Source organism: Arachis ipaensis, chromosome B10 (genome assembly GCF_059453495.1).
Source record: "Arachis ipaensis isolate K30076 ecotype BB chromosome B10, ASM5945349v1, whole genome shotgun sequence".
Taxonomy (NCBI): domain Eukaryota; kingdom Viridiplantae; phylum Streptophyta; class Magnoliopsida; order Fabales; family Fabaceae; genus Arachis; species Arachis ipaensis.
Genome location: NC_142435.1, coordinates 121,961,242 through 121,980,858, shown reverse-complemented (window position 1 = coordinate 121,980,858; position 19,617 = coordinate 121,961,242). Strand labels below are relative to the sequence as shown.

The window sequence follows — 19,617 nt, the reverse complement described above, 5'->3', positions numbered from 1 at the left end:
GTCTCGACAATATTTTTGCGAGACGACATGGGTCAACTAAAATCCTACAGTAAGAAAAAGGAAAAGGGGTTACTAATCAAATAGCTCGGGCAAGTCAAAGAGAGCAACTCGGGCATAAATGGATACAACTCGAACTAAAGCATATAAGTGTCAAAAAGTCAGACAAAGCAACAAAAGAAAACCCCAGGACCCACACTAAAGATCCAGGGGCGTCCTTTGGAGGCAATTATGGAACAAGGACTCAGGAAAATCTACAAGCTTACATCTCTACACCTCCTAAACAAGAAAATTATAACCCTCTTTCAACAGAAGTGACACTCCGAGAAGAAAGCCACAAAGCCACAAATCAAATAAGTCGTCAAAAATAGCCACCTTTCAAACTACAGTTTCAGTCTATCAGCAAAAGGAACTACCAACAGCAAAACTTTTGCCAAGAGGAAATCATCAAAGACGCAACCTAAAATACAGAAACAGGTAACAACATGCAAAGTCCTAAAAGCGCCAACCATCAGGAAAGGCGAAAAGGTGCATACAAAAGGACGAAAGAAAATCCCAGAACACACATTACAACAACAATAAGACACACCAAAAGCAGAAAGATCCAAACTTTCTCCAAGATCAGGAAAATGTAAAGAAAGCGATTAAAAAGAAGAGAAAGTACTAACCTGTAAAGAGGAGGAAGAGACGAGTGTAAGGAAAAGGTTCAGAGGTAACGGCGGCAACGAAGCACCCTCACGTCAAAGCGAACAGAAGGAAAGAAGCACCTCAAAGCAAAAACGACGGAATGCAAAGGGGTGAGAGAAACAAAAGCAAAGCAGAAGCGAAAGGTTTGAAAGCTAAAGAAACTGAAAAGAAGGATTTGAAAATACAAGAGAAAAGAGAGAAACGGCAAAGGGGAAATTAATGAGCATTTAAAAAATCTCGCACGTTCCCAAGACAAGAGTGCAAATGCAAAGCGCGCACTTTTCAAACTAAAAGAAACAAAGGAAAATGCTTCACATTCAAAAAGTTTCAGCAGAATTGACCAAAGTGCTCGAGCTCGGCTTTACCAGAGAAGGATTGAAGTCCTAAAGACCAAAGGACTCGACCTCAAAAGGAAGGTCGTACTTGAGCAGGGGCACTGTTCATACCCTGGGTCGAGCTGTCCGACCCGGGATGTTTGGCGACAAGTCGACCGACCTCTTCAGGTCCGAATTACTCGACATCTTCTCAAAGAGTTCGGCCCAATCACTACAGAGGCCTAAGAAGACCCAAACGAAGGGGCATAGCCCAATCTAAAAGGCAGTTAAAGCCTAGAAAGATAAGGGCGGTTCCCCAGAAGATAAGATGACCTCACTTAAAGATAAGATAAAATAAGATAACTATCTTATCTCCAGGAAGGTCACTCCACACCATTACAAATACACTGGAGCACCTAGGTATAACTCATACTCTGATTCTACTAAAAACCTGCTTAATACCCTTACTAACTTAAGCATCGGAGTCCCTTGCAGGTACCACCACCCTCCGGTGACAAAGGATCAGCATCATCATCAAGTCCACAAGTCGGACATGGTGGCTCCGGCCACCACCCACAAGTCGGACACATCGGCGCCGACCACCACAACAGATCTCATCCGAGATCGACCTTCAGTTTCAGGTAACCCTTGGAACAGAGTTCTCAAACTACAATTGCAAAATCGTTCTCCTATGACATTAGAACTGCTGCTGCCATAAAAACCACTTGTGTGATCTTCTATTTCTAGATGCCATTGTCAAATAGGCTACTGTACGTCTGTACCTGTGAGAGTAGACAAAACTCAAAACAACATTTAAGAAAGAGTAATATATACATGTTTAGTATCAACTAGTCCAAATACAACTTATTTAATAGCAAATGCCCAACTAGTCCTAGCACATCTTTGATTATCAAAATCTGTTTAGTATACCACCATTCAATACAAATCAATTCTCGTAACTTTAATTCCATTCAACTCTTCACTCCAACCAAACATATCTAAAAAACTCTACATGAAATAAGACAACTTGTTCTGATAACTTTAATTCCATTCAAATCTGTTGTGATAACTTTAATTCTATTCAAATATTCACTCCAACTAAACATATGAAGTTAAAAAATATTGCATAAAATAAGACAGATTGTGCTACTAACTTTTATTCAATTCAAATATATTCTGATAACTTTAATTCCATTCAATTGTTCACCTCAATCCAGACTTTGATTAACTAAATCCAGAAAATTAAATAAAACACACTCAAATTTTCAACAACTCAAATTCTCAACAGTTCACAACACATAACTATAATATCTTGTACAAAAAACTCACCTGCAACATTCTACCTTTACTCAATGTCAATATTTAATAATTACTTCAACGTATTCTCTTCTAACACTTGCAACTAACAAACAAAACAAAATAAAAAAATCATACAAAAAATGGCAAAAAAGAACGAAATAGAGAATGGATGAAAAAGAAATCAACGACCATAACACTTGTCGTAGAGAGCGAAAGAGAGATGAAGAGAGCGATGGACAGAGGCCAGCGACCACAGAGAGCGAGAGGGATCGACAAATCACGACAGAGAACGCAAGAGAAAATGGGAGAGTATTGTCTTCGCAGAAATAGAAAAATGGTGACAAACCTTCCTCGTTGGAGCGAGGTGAACTCAACGCTGGGAAAAGTGAATATCGTCGGCGAGATGGACTTCTCCGGTGGTGAAGCTCTGCTCTGGCACCTTCAAGTGAAAAAGGGGAAAGGGATGAGAGATGGGATAGGGTTAGGAATTTTTAGTTCTATATTCATTTTAATAACTAACGGTAATTTAGTTATTTCACTCATTTTAGTCTCTATATTTATTTTGAACCAAACAAAATATTAAAATATAATTCAATCGTGTACATTTTACATTAAATACAATACTAAAATTTAATTAAATCTCTAGCTTTTAATTTTAGTCTCTCTTCTAAACGCTACTTTAGATAATGACTTTATTTGGATACAGACTTCTAGATAACAATGATAGGAATAATAAGAAAATTAATTCAGCTTTAACCTATTAATTGTTTGTTTGGCCATTGTTTATTAGCTCACCTCTTTAATTAGTAACCATAGATTATGCGTGGTATACGTACCCTCATAGTCACACACATACACCCATCGGGTCTCCTTTAATTTAAGATAAGATCCAATGACTAACTAATCCATATCAATATATATAGAACTAATATATGACAAGGGAGACCAAAATTAAATGTGACATAATACCGAAATGTCCTTCAGTGCAGTGGTACGTACGAAATTTTCCACAGCCATTGATTGAATATACTACTAAAACGATGTTACGTTGCAATATAAATCTTGGTCATCTTTCCATTTGAGAATACAACTTTGTTCTAATTACTCAATGAAAGATGATGACAACTTTATTTTCGATGTTTATATTAGGTATACAAGTGGACCGCACGACAAGTACGTACCTATATATAGTTTGCTTTATTTCCTTCGCAAATCATCAGCAACCATCAATTGAATTCGAAAGCTACGACATACTAATACCATAATGTTGTCTTAGTCTCTTGCTTTATTTGTATCTTCATATGTTTTCTAAAAGCATATCCTTATTAATAAGAGAAATTAGTATAGGGATTATATTTATTTATTGGCTGTACCCTGGTCAGTACGTCAATTATTCTTAATATATAATTAGCCAGCTGGTGGTTTGATTTGTTGAGGGCAACAGAATATTAGGTTGAACTACTATCATGTTCCCTCCTTTGTTTCCTTCTTGCTTCACCAAAATTAATTAAATGAGGTTCGATAACCATCTTTGTTTCTGAAACTTCCTAGAAAGTAGAAGCTAGAAACCACCACAACTTTCATTCCCTTCTCTTTTATATATCATATTTTAATTTTGGGAAAGTATGAGAAGCCAATGGAATATTTATACAATGTGTACAATGGAGGTTTAGGGAGTATTAGAGATATAATCATTAGTGTTACTCTTTTCCATCAGCTGAAGCTTTTGGGATGAGTGGTATCATGCATGGTATTAGAACGCTAGATCCGAAAGGTCAAAGGTTTGATCCTTGGTGAACCCCAAAATCAATTTAAATTTTTGAGAAGATGTTTATTATCGCTAGTACTCGGATGGTTATTCTAGATAGTATAGGGGATGTTCATTTTGTACTTCAATTACAAATAATCTATATAATTTTATATGGTTCAAATTCATATTAGGTTAACTACACATGAGTATAAATACATCCTGACCAAGTAACGGCTCAGCAGGCCTAATAATAATCAAAGGTCAGTCTTGATGATATATATACACACATTGAATGATTGAAGAGAGAATGTAAATGATGCATTTGGTTTGCATGTTTATTTTTAATATTTTCTACGTTTAGAATTTTGTAAAAGAAAAAAAAAACAAAAATTTGAAAATAGAAAACATCAAAATAAAAATGTATGTAAGGATTTTATTTTGCAAGCCGGGAATAATAAAGATGAGAATTAATTAAAGAATGGAATTGAAGAAATTCCAATTGTTTTAATTAGAGTCTAGAGACATCATCCAACTCTTTATTTAGGGTTAGAGCAATGTATTTTAAATTTAGAATCTCATACATATACATAATTAGTTTCTAAACTACTTATTATGAACTAATTCTAGCCGGCTAGTTAGGACTTGTAGATAGCTCGTTTTTATCATTTTTCTTGTAGTTAGTTGGGAGTTGGTACAATAATATATAGATAACACATCCCTCGTTATTCATGTAGTATCTACTATATTATAATTTTTCTTTTTATATTAATTAAAAATTCAGATCAGAACACTTGTGACCATATAGCTGTGTGTCCGGTTACAAGAACCCATAATTAAAATTCCGAAATTAATTAAGTAATCTGATAGTAACGACAAAAAAAGGAATCAGATCAGAGCTCAACCTGAAAACGTTAAGAATGGCTTTGACCTAAGCAAGTGTCATTGACTAACACGACAAACGCGAAGAATCCATCACAAGAGAATCCAACAACCTAGCTAGCTATCTATATATTCTCTCACCCATAGATTTAATTTCATGCTGCGCGTGCTTCTTAATTTCGTTCTAGGGGCTCGTTAATTTCTATTGTCCTTTCTCTTTATAATTTCTGCATATACCTTTCCCTTTTCATGATTCGTCCCTGTGAAAGCGAAACATGCATGTTTTATATACTCATCATTTTATTTTATGGATACTTTATGATTAATATAATTTAGAAAACAATTCAGGTATAGCAGAAGTAAAGTTGATCTCTGTAGAACAACTCAAGAAACAAACTTCTTTTTCTCTTTATACAATAGAATAAGGTTCAGATATATTGATAGAATTTATATAAATTTTTTTTGTACTATAATATTTTTGTGAATTGGCCTTATAATATATCTTAGTATGAAAGAAAAAAACAAATATTTGTATCTGTTTTTATAAATTCTTCGGATAAATGAGTAATCAATATTTTTGGTCATTAATTTTAATCATAAAATATATAGTTAAAATTTACCACTAAAAGTACTAAAATACTTTAGTTTCTGACCTATTTAAAATGTCTTTTACTATTTATTATTAAAATAATTTTTTTTAAATATTATTTATATACTAGAATTAGTCACTAAAATTAATTATCAATATATGTGTATATAAATATATGTGTAATTTAATTTATTTTTAATATGTATTTATATTCTAACATATATTTTATACTAATAGTTAACTTTAATTGGTAGTTAATTTTGGCACATATGTAACATAATCTATTCTTTTTAGACGCAAATATATTGCCCATAAATGATGTGATAATAAATGCTAAGTACAAATAACACCTATAAGAAAATAGTTGCAAGCTTCCACCATTTTTCTTGGCAGAATTTTTCCACATCCTTCAACTATTCGCACTGATGACTTGATCAAACCCTCCTCTTGTATGAGACTACCATGACCGATGTACATTTATTTATATTTATACGCGCGCATAGAATGCAACTTTCAAAGCAATAATTTAAAAGAAAAGCATAGGTAAATATTAAACAATGTGAACAATAGATATATCGGATATTCATTTTATTAGGTGTGCAGATAGTTATTCTAATATTAAGATTTAAGTAGATAATTTGGAGGTGTAATATGTTTTGATTTAATTGGTGGTTGTTCATGTTATTCAAAAAAATTATTGGTTATCTAGCATAATTATCCTAATTTAAAATCAAATAATAATAAAGAAAACCGTAAGTAGACAATATTATTTCATATAATTTCATTCATAAAGTCGGTATTATATCTTAAAACATTTCTCTTGACATATATTTTGTTGAGAATGTGATTTGGCGTTCAAATATTTTTTATAAAGCACGTAATCTTTGAAGTGGTGACTCTAAACTACAATTGGGCCACGAAAATTCATCGTGGAAAGCTCTTCAATAACGAGTAGTCGAAAATTGATGGGCGTGTAATTTATTCTCAAGCATAGATGATAATGACATATAATAGCTTACTAATTAACTCTCGTTCTTCAAATTTGGAAAACATTTTCCATCTGCTATATTATGTGAGTGAGCACCACGTACACCTTTATATATTTGAGTAGAGATTAGTCTTTTCACGTACTCGTTATTATATATATATATATAGAGAGAGAGAGGACTAATAGTGGTCAAAGTAAACGCATGAGTTGTTGTTTAATTTAATGGTTTATACGAATTGAAAGTGCATGCTGATGAGTGATGAGTACCTTGTTTGACCTGATTAATTACTTGACCACGCGTCTCAATTCTCCAAACGGGCTCTATACGTCGTGATTAATGAGTAATTAAAACACTAAATACTAGAAAATTAATTATAAATATATCTCAAATTTTGGGACACATGTTTACGTGCATGTGATAGTGGAGGATATATTGAGAAGCAAGCAAGGTCCTTTAATTGAACGCTGCAACTAATGAAATTAAGCTACTACTATCGTTAATTACTACAGTGAAACAAGTACTTAATAAAGTACTATCCCAACATTTAATCATCGTTGTTAGGGTGGGTTTAGGATTAATAGACCAATAATTAACATAACAAAGTAACAGCAATTTCAGGCCCCATCTTAGTGAAGTTTAATGCTAGGATTTAAGAACCTAGACATTATGAATTGGAATATTCTAAACATCTTTTTAACCGGTCATTGAGAAGACTACACGTGCCATTGAATATGTTTTTGGTCGTATGGTCAAGGTCACATGTGAGCATGGGTAGCAACCTTTTGGGTTTATATCAAACGTTTATGGTGAACACTGAACAGTGTTTATAAGTGCGGCATCTTGCATTATGGTGTTAAATCTAACGGGCTTGGCATTGGGGTAAGAAAATTGTGGTCCCAAACCCATGTGGGTTGTCCAAACTCCAAAGTGCCATCACTTGTGTATCTCATGAACTAATTCTACAATGCTTAAGGTCAATGAAATTGTGGTTGGACGCCTGGTTCAAGTGGCACACTTGTGGGTGTGTTGTGTACTAAGACCCAAAAGAATATGTCAATGAAATTATTAACATTTTATATTCTCTCAACACAAAATTAATCATTAACTCCCATGAAGCTTCGTGCATTCTTAAATAAATTTACAAGTTTAGAAGACCTTTTTTTTTGGGCATGGGAAGATTAGAGACACAGCGTGGCAGTTATGTAACTATGTTAATGGATTTTCTCCTAGGGGCTTCAGGTAGGTGTGTCAGTGTGTTTTTTCCCCTCTTTTGGTCGTGTAGATATTCTTAAAGGCCCATACTGCAAAAAAGCAAAAAGAAGAAGAATTTATAGTTTAATGAACTTAAGAGTGCTCGACCAAACCCTATATTTGGCCCAGAAAGAAGGATTCTCTGTACAGGCTGGCCTAGCCGCCAGCCTTTGTTCTTAACCGTCCTGTTATAAGTTTTTTTTTTAAATATTAAATTTGACTTATTATTCAACCTGATTTCATAATTTTTTTTATAAAAATAAAAATATTATTTTAAAATTTATTTTTTAATAAAAATATTTATATATAATATATCATATTTAATAATTATAAAAAATTTTAAATATTTAAGTATTTAAAATATATAAAAATATTTATAATAAAATATAATAAATTTAAAATATCTCATAATTTTATTAATAATAAAAAAATTATTTATATATTTAATTATGTTTTAATAGAATCAAGCAGGTCTGACAAGCCAATAAGATTAACTAGTGAGTTTGAATCTGACCTATTAACATATTAAACATTTTATAAAAGTCTGACCCTATGCCTATTTTATAATAGGCCAGGTCAGACTAAACATAGGTCAAGCTACAGGTCTCTGGCAAGTCGCTTAATTTTTTTTCACTCCTAGTTGTACATAGGAGTAAAAACAAGCCAACCAGGCCAAACTTTTTCCTTAACAGGTTATGTAGTTAATTGGTTTGACACTTTGTTTGGTTTAGAAGAATTTGGAAGAAAAGAAAATGAAGGAGAAAAAAATGGATGAAAAAATTAGTTTTCCATTGTTTGGATGAAAAAAAAAAAGAATGGAAAATATAAAAACACTAAGCCTGACCTGAAACCTGTTAAAAGACCTGATAATTTTTTTTAATAAAAATAAAATATTATTTAAAAAAATATTTTTAAATAAAAATATTTATATATAATATATCATATTTAAATTTATAAAAAATTTTAAACTTTTAAAGTATTTAAAACATACAAAAGTGTTTATAATAAAATATAATAAATTTAAAATATCTCATAATTTATTAATAATAAAAAATTATTTTTATATTTAATTATATTTTAACAGACCCAAGCAGACCTAATAGACAAATAAAACTAATTAATGAGTCTGAATCTAACCTATTAATATATTAAGGCTTTTACAAGAGCTTGAGCATCTGCCTATTTTATAACAGATCAGGTTAAACACAGGCCAAACCACAGACCTCTAGCAGGTTGCTGGCCTTTTTTCACCCTTAGTTGTACCGTTGTAGTCCTCACCTCCCTCTTTGCTATTGTAAGGCTTAAATTCATCAATTTGGTAGAGACTTTTAATCAATTTTCTGTTCTTAAACGAAGCTCTTACAAAAATCTAAGAAAAAACGGGGCTCTAATATGCAACAAATTAATTATTAGCCAGTCAAAATAAAAAATACTAAAAAAATTAAAAAAAAATATAGAAAGGTGATAAATCTAAAGATGGAGATCGAAACTTTATAGTCATAATGAAAACCTATTAGAACGAGGCTTTTCTATAAAATTTATAAATTCAGGCCTCTGAGATAATTTTATTTTCTTGCTGTTGGGGTACAATTGTATAATTAAGTGTTTTGTTGGAAGCTAATTAAATAACTAAAATACTAAGGCCTAAGTAAATTTTCAAGTTTGATGGGTTGGTTTGTATTTTCTTAATTCTATTCGGATAACAGTACAATTTCTAAAAATTATGGACTACAATGACATATATAAAACTAGAGAGACTTGTCTATTGATGAGCAGATAATTTATACGCTTTTTGGCATTATTTTTAGTATGTTTTTAGTAGGATCTAGTTACTTTTAGGGATATTTTTATTAGTTTTTATGTTAAATTCACATTTCTGGACTTTACTATGAGTTTGTGTATTTTTCTGTGATTTCAGGTATTTTCTGGCTGAAATTGAGGAACTTGAGCAAAAATCAGATTCAGAGGTTGAAGAAGGACTGCTGATGCTGTTGGATTCTGACATCCCTGCACTCAAAGTAGATTTTCTGGAGTTACAGAACTTAAAATGGCGCGCTTCCAATTGCGTTGGAAAGTAGACATCCAGGGCTTTCCAGCAATATATAATAGTCTATACTTTAGCCGATTTTAGACGACGTAAAAGGGCGTTGAACGCCAGTTCTACGCTGCTGTCTGGAGTTAAACGCCAGAAACACGTCACAAACCAGAGTTGAACGCCAGAAACACGTTACAACCTGGCGTTCAACTCCAGAAAGAGCCTCTGCATGTGTAACATTCAAGCTCAGCCCAAGCACACACCAAGTGGGCCCTGGAAGTGGATTTATGCATCAATTACTTACTTCTGTAAACCCTAGTAGCTAGTTTATTATAAATAGAACTTTTTACTATTGTATTAGACATCTTGGGACGTCTGGTTCTTAGATCATGGGGGCTGGCCATTCGGCCATGCCTGAACCTTTCACTTATGTATTTTCAACGGTAGAGTTTCTACACTCCATAGATTAAGATGTGGAGCTCTGCTGTTCCTCATGAATTAATGCAAAGTACTACTGTTTTTCTATTCAATTCAACTTGTTCCGCTTCTAAGATATTCATTCGCACTTCAACATGAATGTGATGAACGTGACAATCATCATCATTCCCCCACGAACGCGTGCCTGACAACCACTTCCGTTCCACCTTAGATTGAATGATTATCTCTTGGATCTCTTAATCAGAATCTTCGTGGTGTAAGCTAGATTGATGGCGGCATTCATGAGAATCCGGAAAGTTTAAACCTTGTCTGTGGTATTCCGAGTAGGATTCTGGGATTGAATGACTGTGACGAACTTCAAACTCGCGAGTGCTGGGCGTAGTGACAGACGCAAAAGGAGGGTGAATCCTATTCCAGTATGATCGAGAACCTCAGATGATTAGCCGTGCTGTGACAGAGCATTTGGACCATTTTCACAAGAGGATAGGATGCAGCCATTGACTACGGTGATGCCTCCAGATGATTAGCCATGCAGTGACAGCGCATCGGACCATTTTCACAGAGAGGATGAAAAGTAGCCATTGACAATGGTGATGTCCTTACATAAAGCCAGCCATGGAAAGGAGTAGGATTGATTGGATGAAGACAGCAGGAAAGCAGAAGTTCAGAGGAACGAACGCATCTCTATACGCTTATCTGAAATTCCCACCAATGAATTACATAAGTATTTCTATCTTTATTTTTTATTTATTTATTATTTATTTTCGAAAACTCCATAACTATTTGATATCCGCCTGACTGAGATTTACAAGGTGACCATAGCTTGCTTCATACCAACAATCTCCGTGGGATCGACCCTTACTCACGTAAGGTTTTATTACTTGGACGACCCAGTCCACTTGCTGGTTAGTTGTATCGAAGTTGTGAATGAAAAACGATTTATTAAGACGTGCGTACAGAGTTTTTGGCGCCGTTGCCTGAGATCACAATTTTGTGCACCAAGTTTTTGGCGCCGTTGCCGGGGATTGTTCGAGTTTGGACAACTGACGGTTCATCTTGTTGTTCAGATTAGGTAACTTTCTTTTCGTTTTCTTTTCACAAAAAAAATTGTTTTCAAAAATCTTTCAAAAAAAAATATATTTTCAAAAATTTTTCCTTTATTTTCGAAAAAAAAAATTAAAATAAATTTTTTCAAAAATATATTTTTCTTCAGAATTTTTAAGAATGAATTCTAGTGTTTCATGATGATTTGTTGAATCCTGGCTGGCTGTAAGCCATGTCTAATCTTTTGGACTGGGGTTTCAACTTATCATCACAAGAGCTTGTTGATTTTCACATACTTAGTTGCTCTATACATGGAAAGTATCAATATCTTCTAAAGCTTGGCTTGTTAGTAAGCCATGCCTAACCCTCAGATTGGAGCTTTAGACTAAGAGTACACGATTCCTGGAATTCATATTAAAAATTTTGGAATCCTTATTTTTCTTTTTCAAATTAATTTTCGAAAAATCCAAAAAAATTAGAAAATCACACAAAAAAAAAAATATTTCATGTTTCTTGTTTGAGTCTTGAGTCAATTTTAAGTTTGGTGTCAATTGCATGTTTTAAAGTTTGCATAAAATTTTCGAAAAATTCATGCATTCATAGTGTTCTTCATGATCTTCAAGTTGTTCTTGGTAAGTCTTCTTGTTTGATCTTGATGTTTTCTTGTTTTGTGTCTTTTCTTGTTTTTCATGTGCATTTTTGCATTCATAGTATCTGAACATTAAAGATTTCTAAGTTTGGTGTCTTGCATGTTTTCTTTGCATAAATTTTTTTTTCAAAAATATGTTCTTGATGTTCATCATGATCTTCAAAGTATTCTTGGTGTTCATCTTGACATTCATAGCATTCTTGCATGCATTCATTGTTTTGATCTAAAATTTCCATGCATTGCATCATTTTCATGTTTTTCTCTCTCATCATTAAAAATTCAAAAATAAAAAAGAATATCTTCCCCTTTTTCTCTCTTAAAATTTCGAAAATTAGATTTGACTTTTTCAAAAAATTTTAAAATCTAGTTGTTTTTATGAGTCAAATCAAATTTTCAATTTAAAAATCTTATCTTTTTCAAAATCTTTTTCAAAAAAATCAAATCTTTTTCATTTTTCTTATTTATTTTCGAAAATTATAAAAATATTTTTCAAAAATCTTTTTCTTATCTTTATCACATAATTTTCGAAAATAACATCATAAATTAATGTTTTGATTCAAAAATTTCAAGCTTGTTACTTGCTTGTTAAGAAAGATTCAAACTTTAAATTCTAGAATCATATCTTGTGATTTCTTGTGAATCAAGTCATTAATTGTGATTTTAAAAATCAAATCTTTTTCAAAACTAATTTCAATCACATCTTTTCAAAAATATCTTTTTATCTTATCTTTTTCAAAATCATATCTTTTTCAAAAATTTGATTTTAAAATATCTTTTCTAACTACTTAGCTTCTTATCTTTTCAAAATTGATTTTCAAATTTGTTTCAACTAACTAACTAACTTTTTGTTTGTTTCTTATCTCTTTCAAAACTACCTAACTAACTCTCTCTCTCTAATTTTCGAAAATATCTCCCCCTTTTTCAAAAATTCTTTTTAATTAACTAATTATTTTAATTTTTTATTTTAATTTTATTCCTAATTTTCGAAAATTACTAACCTTTTTCAAAAACTAATTTCAAAAATCACTAACCATTTTTCAAAAATAATTTTCAAAAATTCTCTTTCTCTCTCATCTCCTTCTATTTATTTATTCATCTACTAACACTCCTCTTCATCTCACATCTCTGCTCTCCTCACCCTTGTGTTTCTTTCTTTACATTACATTCTTTTCTTCTTCTACTCACACAGGGGAACCTCTATACCTGGGTAAAAAGGATCCCTATTATTATTATTTTTCTGTTCCCTCTTTTTCATATGACCAGGAGTAAGGACAAGAACATTCTTATTGAAGCAGACCCTGAACCTGAAAGGACTCTGAAGAGGAAACTAAGAGAAGCTAAAATACAACAATCCAGAGATAATCTTACAAGGATTTTTGAACAAGAAGAGGAGATGGCAGCCGAAAATAATAATAATGCAAGGATGATGCTTGGTGACTTTACTGCACCTAATTCCAATTTACATGGAAGAAGCATCTCCATCCCTACCATTGGAGCAAACAATTTTAAGCTGAAACCTCAATTAGTTTCTCTAATGCAACAAAACTGCAAGTTTCATGGACTTCCATCTGAAGATCCTTTCCAGTTCTTAACTGAATTCTTGCAGATCTGTGATATTGTTAAGACTAATGGAGTAAATCCTGAAGTCTACAGGCTCATGCTTTTCCCTTTTGCTGTAAGAGACAGAGCTAGAGTGTGGTTGGACTCTCAACCCAAAGATAGCCTGAACTCTTGGGATAAGCTGGCCACGGCTTTCTTAGCCAAGTTCTTTCCTCCTCAAAAGCTAAGCAAGCTTAGAGTGGATGTTCAAACCTTCAGACAGAAAGAAGGCGAATCCCTCTATGAAGCTTGGGAGAGATACAAGCAACTGACCAAAAAGTGTCCTTCTGACATGCTTTCAGAATGGACCATCCTGGATATATTCTATGATGGTCTGTCTGAATTAGCTAAGATGTCATTGGATACTTCTGCAGGTGGATCCATTCACCTAAAGAAAACACCTGCAGAAGCTCAAGAACTTATTGACATGGTTGCTAATAACCAGTTTATGTACACTTCTGAGAGGAATCCTGTGAGTAATGGGACACCTCAGAAGAAGGGAGTTCTTGAAATTGATACTCTGAATGCTATATTGGCTCAGAATAAAATATTGACTCAGCAAGTCAATATGATTTCTCAGAGTCTGAATGGAATGCAAGATGCATCCAACAGTACTCAAGAGGCATCTTCTGAAAAAGAAGCTTATGATCCTGAAAACCCTGCAATAGCAGAGGTGAATTATATGGGTGAACCATATGGAAACACCTATAATCCCTCATGGAGAAATCACTCAAATCTCTCATGGAAGGATCAACAAAAGCCTTAACAAGGCTTTAATAATGGTGGAAGAAATAGGTTTAACAATAGTAAACCTTTTCCATCATCCACTCAGCAACAGACAGAGAACTCTGAACAAAATATTTCTAATTTAGCAAACTTAGTCTCTGATCTATCTAAGGCCACTGTGAGTTTCATGAATGAAACAAGGTCTTCCATTAGAAATTTGGAAGCACAAGTGGGCCAGCTGAGTAAGAAGATCACTGAAACTCCTCATAGTACTCTCCCAAGCAATACAGAAGAGAATCCAAAAGGAGAATGCAAGGCCATTGAATTGATTACCATGGCTGAACCTGGGAGGAAGGTTGAGGACGTAAATCCCAGTGAGGAAGACCTCCTGGGACGTCCAGTGATCAATAAGGAGTTTCCCTCTGAGGAACCAAAGGAATCTGAGGCTCAACTAGAGACCATAGAGATTCCATTAAACCTCCTTATGCCATTCATGAGCTCTGATGAGTATTCCTGTTCTGAAGAGAATGAGGATGTTACTAAGGAGCAAGTTACCAAGTACCTTGGTGCAATCATGAAGCTGAATGCCAAATTATTTGGTATTGAGACTTGGGAAGATGAACCTCCCTTGTTCACCAATGAACTAAGTGATCTGGATCAACTGACATTGCCTCAGAAGAAACAGGATCCTGGAAAGTTCCTAATACCTTGTACCATAGGCACCATGATCTTTGAAAAGGCTCTGTGTGACCTTGGTTCAGGGTTAAACCTCATGCCCCTCTCTGTAATAGAGAAACTGGGAATCTTTGGGGTGCAAGCTGCTAAAATCTCATTAGAGATGGCAGACAACTCAAGAAAATAGGTTTATGGACAAGTAGAGGACGTGTTAGTAAAGGTTGAAGGCCTTTACATCCCTGCTGATTTCATAGTCCTAGATACTGGGAAGGATGATGGATTCGAAGACCCTTCCTAGCCACAGCAAGAGCTGTGATTGATGTCAACAGAGGTGAACTAGTTCTTCAATTGAATGAGGACTCCCTTGAGTTTAAAACTCAAGGACATCCTTCTGTAAACATGAAAAAGAGGCACAGTAAGCTTCTCTCAAAATAGAGTCAACCAGAGCCCCCACAGTCAAACTCTAAGTTTGGTGTTGGAGAGTCTCAACAATGCTCTGAACATCTGTGAGGCTCCATGAGAGCCCACTGTCAAGCTATTGACATTAAAGAAGCGCTTGTTGGGAGGTAACCCAATTTTTATTTATCTAATTTTATTTTTATTGTTATTTCATGTTTTATTAGGTTCATGATCATGTGGAGTCACAAAATAAATATAAAAATTGAAAACGAAATCAAAAACAGCAGAAGAAAAATCACACCCTGGAGGAGGATCTCACTGGCGTTTAAACGCCAGTAAGGAGCATCTGTCTGGCGTGCAACGCCAGAACAGAGCATGTTTCTGGTGTTCAACGCCAGAACAGAGCATGTTTCTGGTGTTCAACGCCAGAACAGAGCATGTTTCTGGCGTTGAACGCCAGAAACAAGCAGCATTCTGGCGTTCAGACGCCAGAAATGCACATTGAAGAAGAGCTGGCGCTGAACGCCAGAAACAAGCATCTGGCTAGCGTTCAACGCCAGAAATATGCTGCATCTGGGCGTTGAACGCCCAGAACAAGCATCAATTCGGCGTTTAAACGCCAGAATTGCATGCAAAGGCATTTTACATGCCTAATAGGTGCAGGGATGCAAATCCTTGACACCTCAGGATCTGTGGACCCCACAGGATCCCCACCTACCACCACCCACTGTCTTCCCTCTTCTCAATGTTCATCCTCTCTTCCCAATAAACACTCTTCCCCAAAACTCTTCACCAATCACCTCAATCTCTCTTCCCTATCACCACTTCACCACTCACATCATCCACTCTTCCCCATAAACCTACCTCATAAACTCCACCTACCTTCAAAATTCAAAATCAATTTTCCACCCAAAACCCACCCTTATGGCCGAACCTTACCCCCCTCCCTTCCTTATATATAGCCCTCCATTCTTCCTCATTTTCACACCACACAACCCTCTCTTCTCTTCTTGGCCGAATACACCTCTCCCTCCTCTCCTCCATATTTTCTTCTTCTTCATCATCTATTCTTTCTTCTCTTGCTCGAGGGTGAGCAATATTCTAAGTTTGGTGTGGTAAAAGTATAAGCTTTTTTTTTTTCCATTACCATTGATGGCACCCAAGACCGGAGAATCCTCTAGAAAAGGGAAAGAGAAGACAAAAGCTTCCACCTTCGAGTCATGGGAGATGGAAAGATTCATCTCCAAAGCTCATCAAGACCACTTCTATGATGTTGTGGCCAAGAAGAAGGTGATCCCCGAGGTCCCTTTCAAACTCAAGAGAAATGAGTATCCGGAGATCCGACATGAGATCCATAGAAGAGGTTGGGAAGTTCTAACAAACCCCATCCAACAAGTCGGAATTCTAATGGTTCAAGAGTTCTATGCTAATGCATGGATCACAAGGAACCATGGTCAAAGTAAGAACCCAAACTCAAAGAATTATCTCACCATGGTTCGGGGGAATTACTTAGATTTTAGTCCGGAAAATGTAAGGTTGGCGTTCAACTTGCCAATAATAGAAGAGAACGCACGTCCCTACACAAGGAGAGTCAACTTTGATCAAAGGTTGGACCAAGTCCTCATGGACATATGTGTGGAAGGAGCTCAATGGAAGATTGACTCAAAAGGCAAACCGGTTCAGCTGAGAAGACTGGACCTTAAGCCTGTAGCTAGAGGATGGTTGGAGTTCATTTAACGCTCAATCATTCCCACTAGCAACCGGTCTGAAGTTACTATAGACCGGGCCATCATGATCCATAGCATCATGATTGGAGAAGAGGTGGAGGTTCATGAGATTATACTTCAAGAACTCTACAAGGTGGCTGACAAGTCCTCCACTATGGCAAGGTTAGTTTTTCCTCACCTCATTTGCCATCTATGCAATTCGGCTGGGATTGACATAGAAGGAGACATTCCCAATGAGGAAGAGAAGCCCATCACTAAGAAAAGGATGGAGCAAACAAGAGAGCCCATTCATGGAGCTCAAGAGACGCATGAAGCTCATCACCATGAGATCCCGGAGATGCCTCAAATGCATTTTCCTCCACAAAACTATTGGGAGCAAATCAACACCTCCCTAGGAGAATTAAGTTCCAACATGGGACAATTAAGGGTGGAACATCAAGAGCACTCCATCATCCTTCATGAAATTAGAGAAGATCAAAAAGCAATGAGGGATGAGCAACAAAGACAAGGAAGAGACATAGAAGAGCTCAAGGACACCATTGGTTCCTCAAGAAGGAAACGCCACCATCACTAAGGTGGACTCATTCCTTGTTCTTAAATTATCTGTTTTTCGTTTTCTTTATGTTAAGTGCTTATCCATGTTTGTGTCTTATTACATGATCATTAGTATTTAGTAACTATGTCTTAAAGTTATGAATGTCCTATGAATCCATCACCTCTCTTAAATGAAAACTGTTTTAATTCAAAAGAACAAGAAGTACATGAGTTTCGAATTTATCCTTGAACTTAGTTTAATTATATTAATGTGGTGACAATGCTTCTTGTTTTCTGAATGAATGCATGAACAGTGCATATGTCTTTTGAAGTTGTTGTTTTAGAATGTTAAATATGTTGGCTCTTGAAAGAATGATGACAAGGAGACATGTTATTTGATAATCTGAAAAATTATAAACTTAATTCTTGAAGCAAGAAAAAGCAGTGAATACAGGAAGCTTGCGAAAAAAAAAGAAAAAAATAGCGAAAAAAAAGAGAAGAAAAAGAAAAATCAAGCAGAAAAAGCCGAAAGCTCTTAAAACCAAAAGGCAAGAGCAAAAAGCCAATAGCCCTTAAAACCAAAAGGCAAGGGTAATAAAAAGGATCCCAAGGCTTTGAGCATCAGTGGATAGGAAGGCCTAAAGGAATAAAATTCTAGCCTAAGCGGCTAAACCAAGCTGTCCCTAACCATGTGCTTGTGGCGTGAAGGTGTCAAGTGAAAACTTGAGACTGAGCGGTTAAAATCAAGGTCCAAAGCAAAAGAAGAGTGTGCTTAAGAACCCTGGACACCTCTAATTAGGGACTTTAGCAAAGCTGAGTCACAATCTGAAAAGGTTCACCCAGTTATGTGTCTGTGGCATTTATGTATCCGGTGGTAATACTGGAAAACAAAGTGCTTAGGGCCACGGCCAAGACTCATAAAGTAGCTGTGTTCAAGAATCAACATACTGAACTAGGAGAATCAATAACACTATCTGAACTCTGAGTTCCTATAGATGCCAATCATTCTGAACTTCAATAGATGAAGTGAGATGCCAAAACTATTCAAGAGGCAAAAAGCTACAAGTCCCGCTCATCTGATTGGAGCTATGTTTCATTGATAGTTTGGAATTTATAGTATATTCTCTTCTTTTTATCCTATTTGATTTTCAGTTGCTTGGGGACAAGCAACAATTTAAGTTTGGTGTTGTGATGAGCGGATAATTTATACGCTTTTTGGCATTATTTTTAGTATATTTTTAGTAGGATCTAGTTACTTTTAGGGATGTTTTTATTAGTTTTTATGTTAAATTCATATTTCTGGACTTTACTATGAGTTTGTGTGTTTTTCTGTGATTTCAGGTATTTTCTGGCTGAAATTGAGGGACTTGAGCAAAAATCAGATTCAGAGGTTGAAGAAGGACTGCTGATGTTGTTGGATTCTGACCTCCCTGCACTCAAAGTAGATTTTCTGGAGTTACAGAACTCAAAATGGCGTGCTTCCAATTGCGTTGGAAATTAGACATCCAGGGCTTTCCAGCAATATATAATAGTCTATACTTTGGCCGAGTTTAGATGACGTAAAAGGGCGTTGAACGCCAGTTCTACGCTGCTGTCTGGAGTTAAACGCCAGAAACACGTCACAAACCAGAGTTGAACGCCAGAAACACGTTACAACCTGGCGTTCAACTCCAGAAAGAGTCTCTGCACGTGTAACATTCAAGCTCAGCCCAAGCACACACCAAGTAGGCCCCAGAAGTGGATTTATGCATCAATTACTTACTTCTGTAAACCCTAGTAGCTAGTTTATTATAAATTGAACTTTTTACTATTGTATTAGACATCTTGGGACGTATGGTTCTTAGATCATGGGGGCTGGCCATTCGGCCATGCCTGAACCTTTCACTTATGTATTTTCAACGGTAGAGTTTCTACACTCCATAGATTAAGGTGTGGAGCTCTGCTGTTCCTCATGAATTAATGCAAAGTACTACTATTTTTCTATTCAATTCAACTTGTTCCGCTTCTAAGATATTCATTCGCACTTCAACATGAAT

The 19,617-nt window shown here is 35.2% G+C and overlaps 1 non-coding gene across 1 annotated transcript; it reads right to left on the bottom strand.

Moving 5' to 3' along the window:
* Positions 1-13,710: 13,710 nt before the first annotated feature.
* On the bottom strand, positions 13,711-13,818 carry LOC148581532 (small nucleolar RNA R71). Its single transcript, XR_015896854.1, has one exon. It is a non-coding gene; the product is annotated as a small nucleolar RNA R71 (small nucleolar RNA).
* Between the last annotated feature and the right edge of the window lie 5,799 nt (positions 13,819-19,617).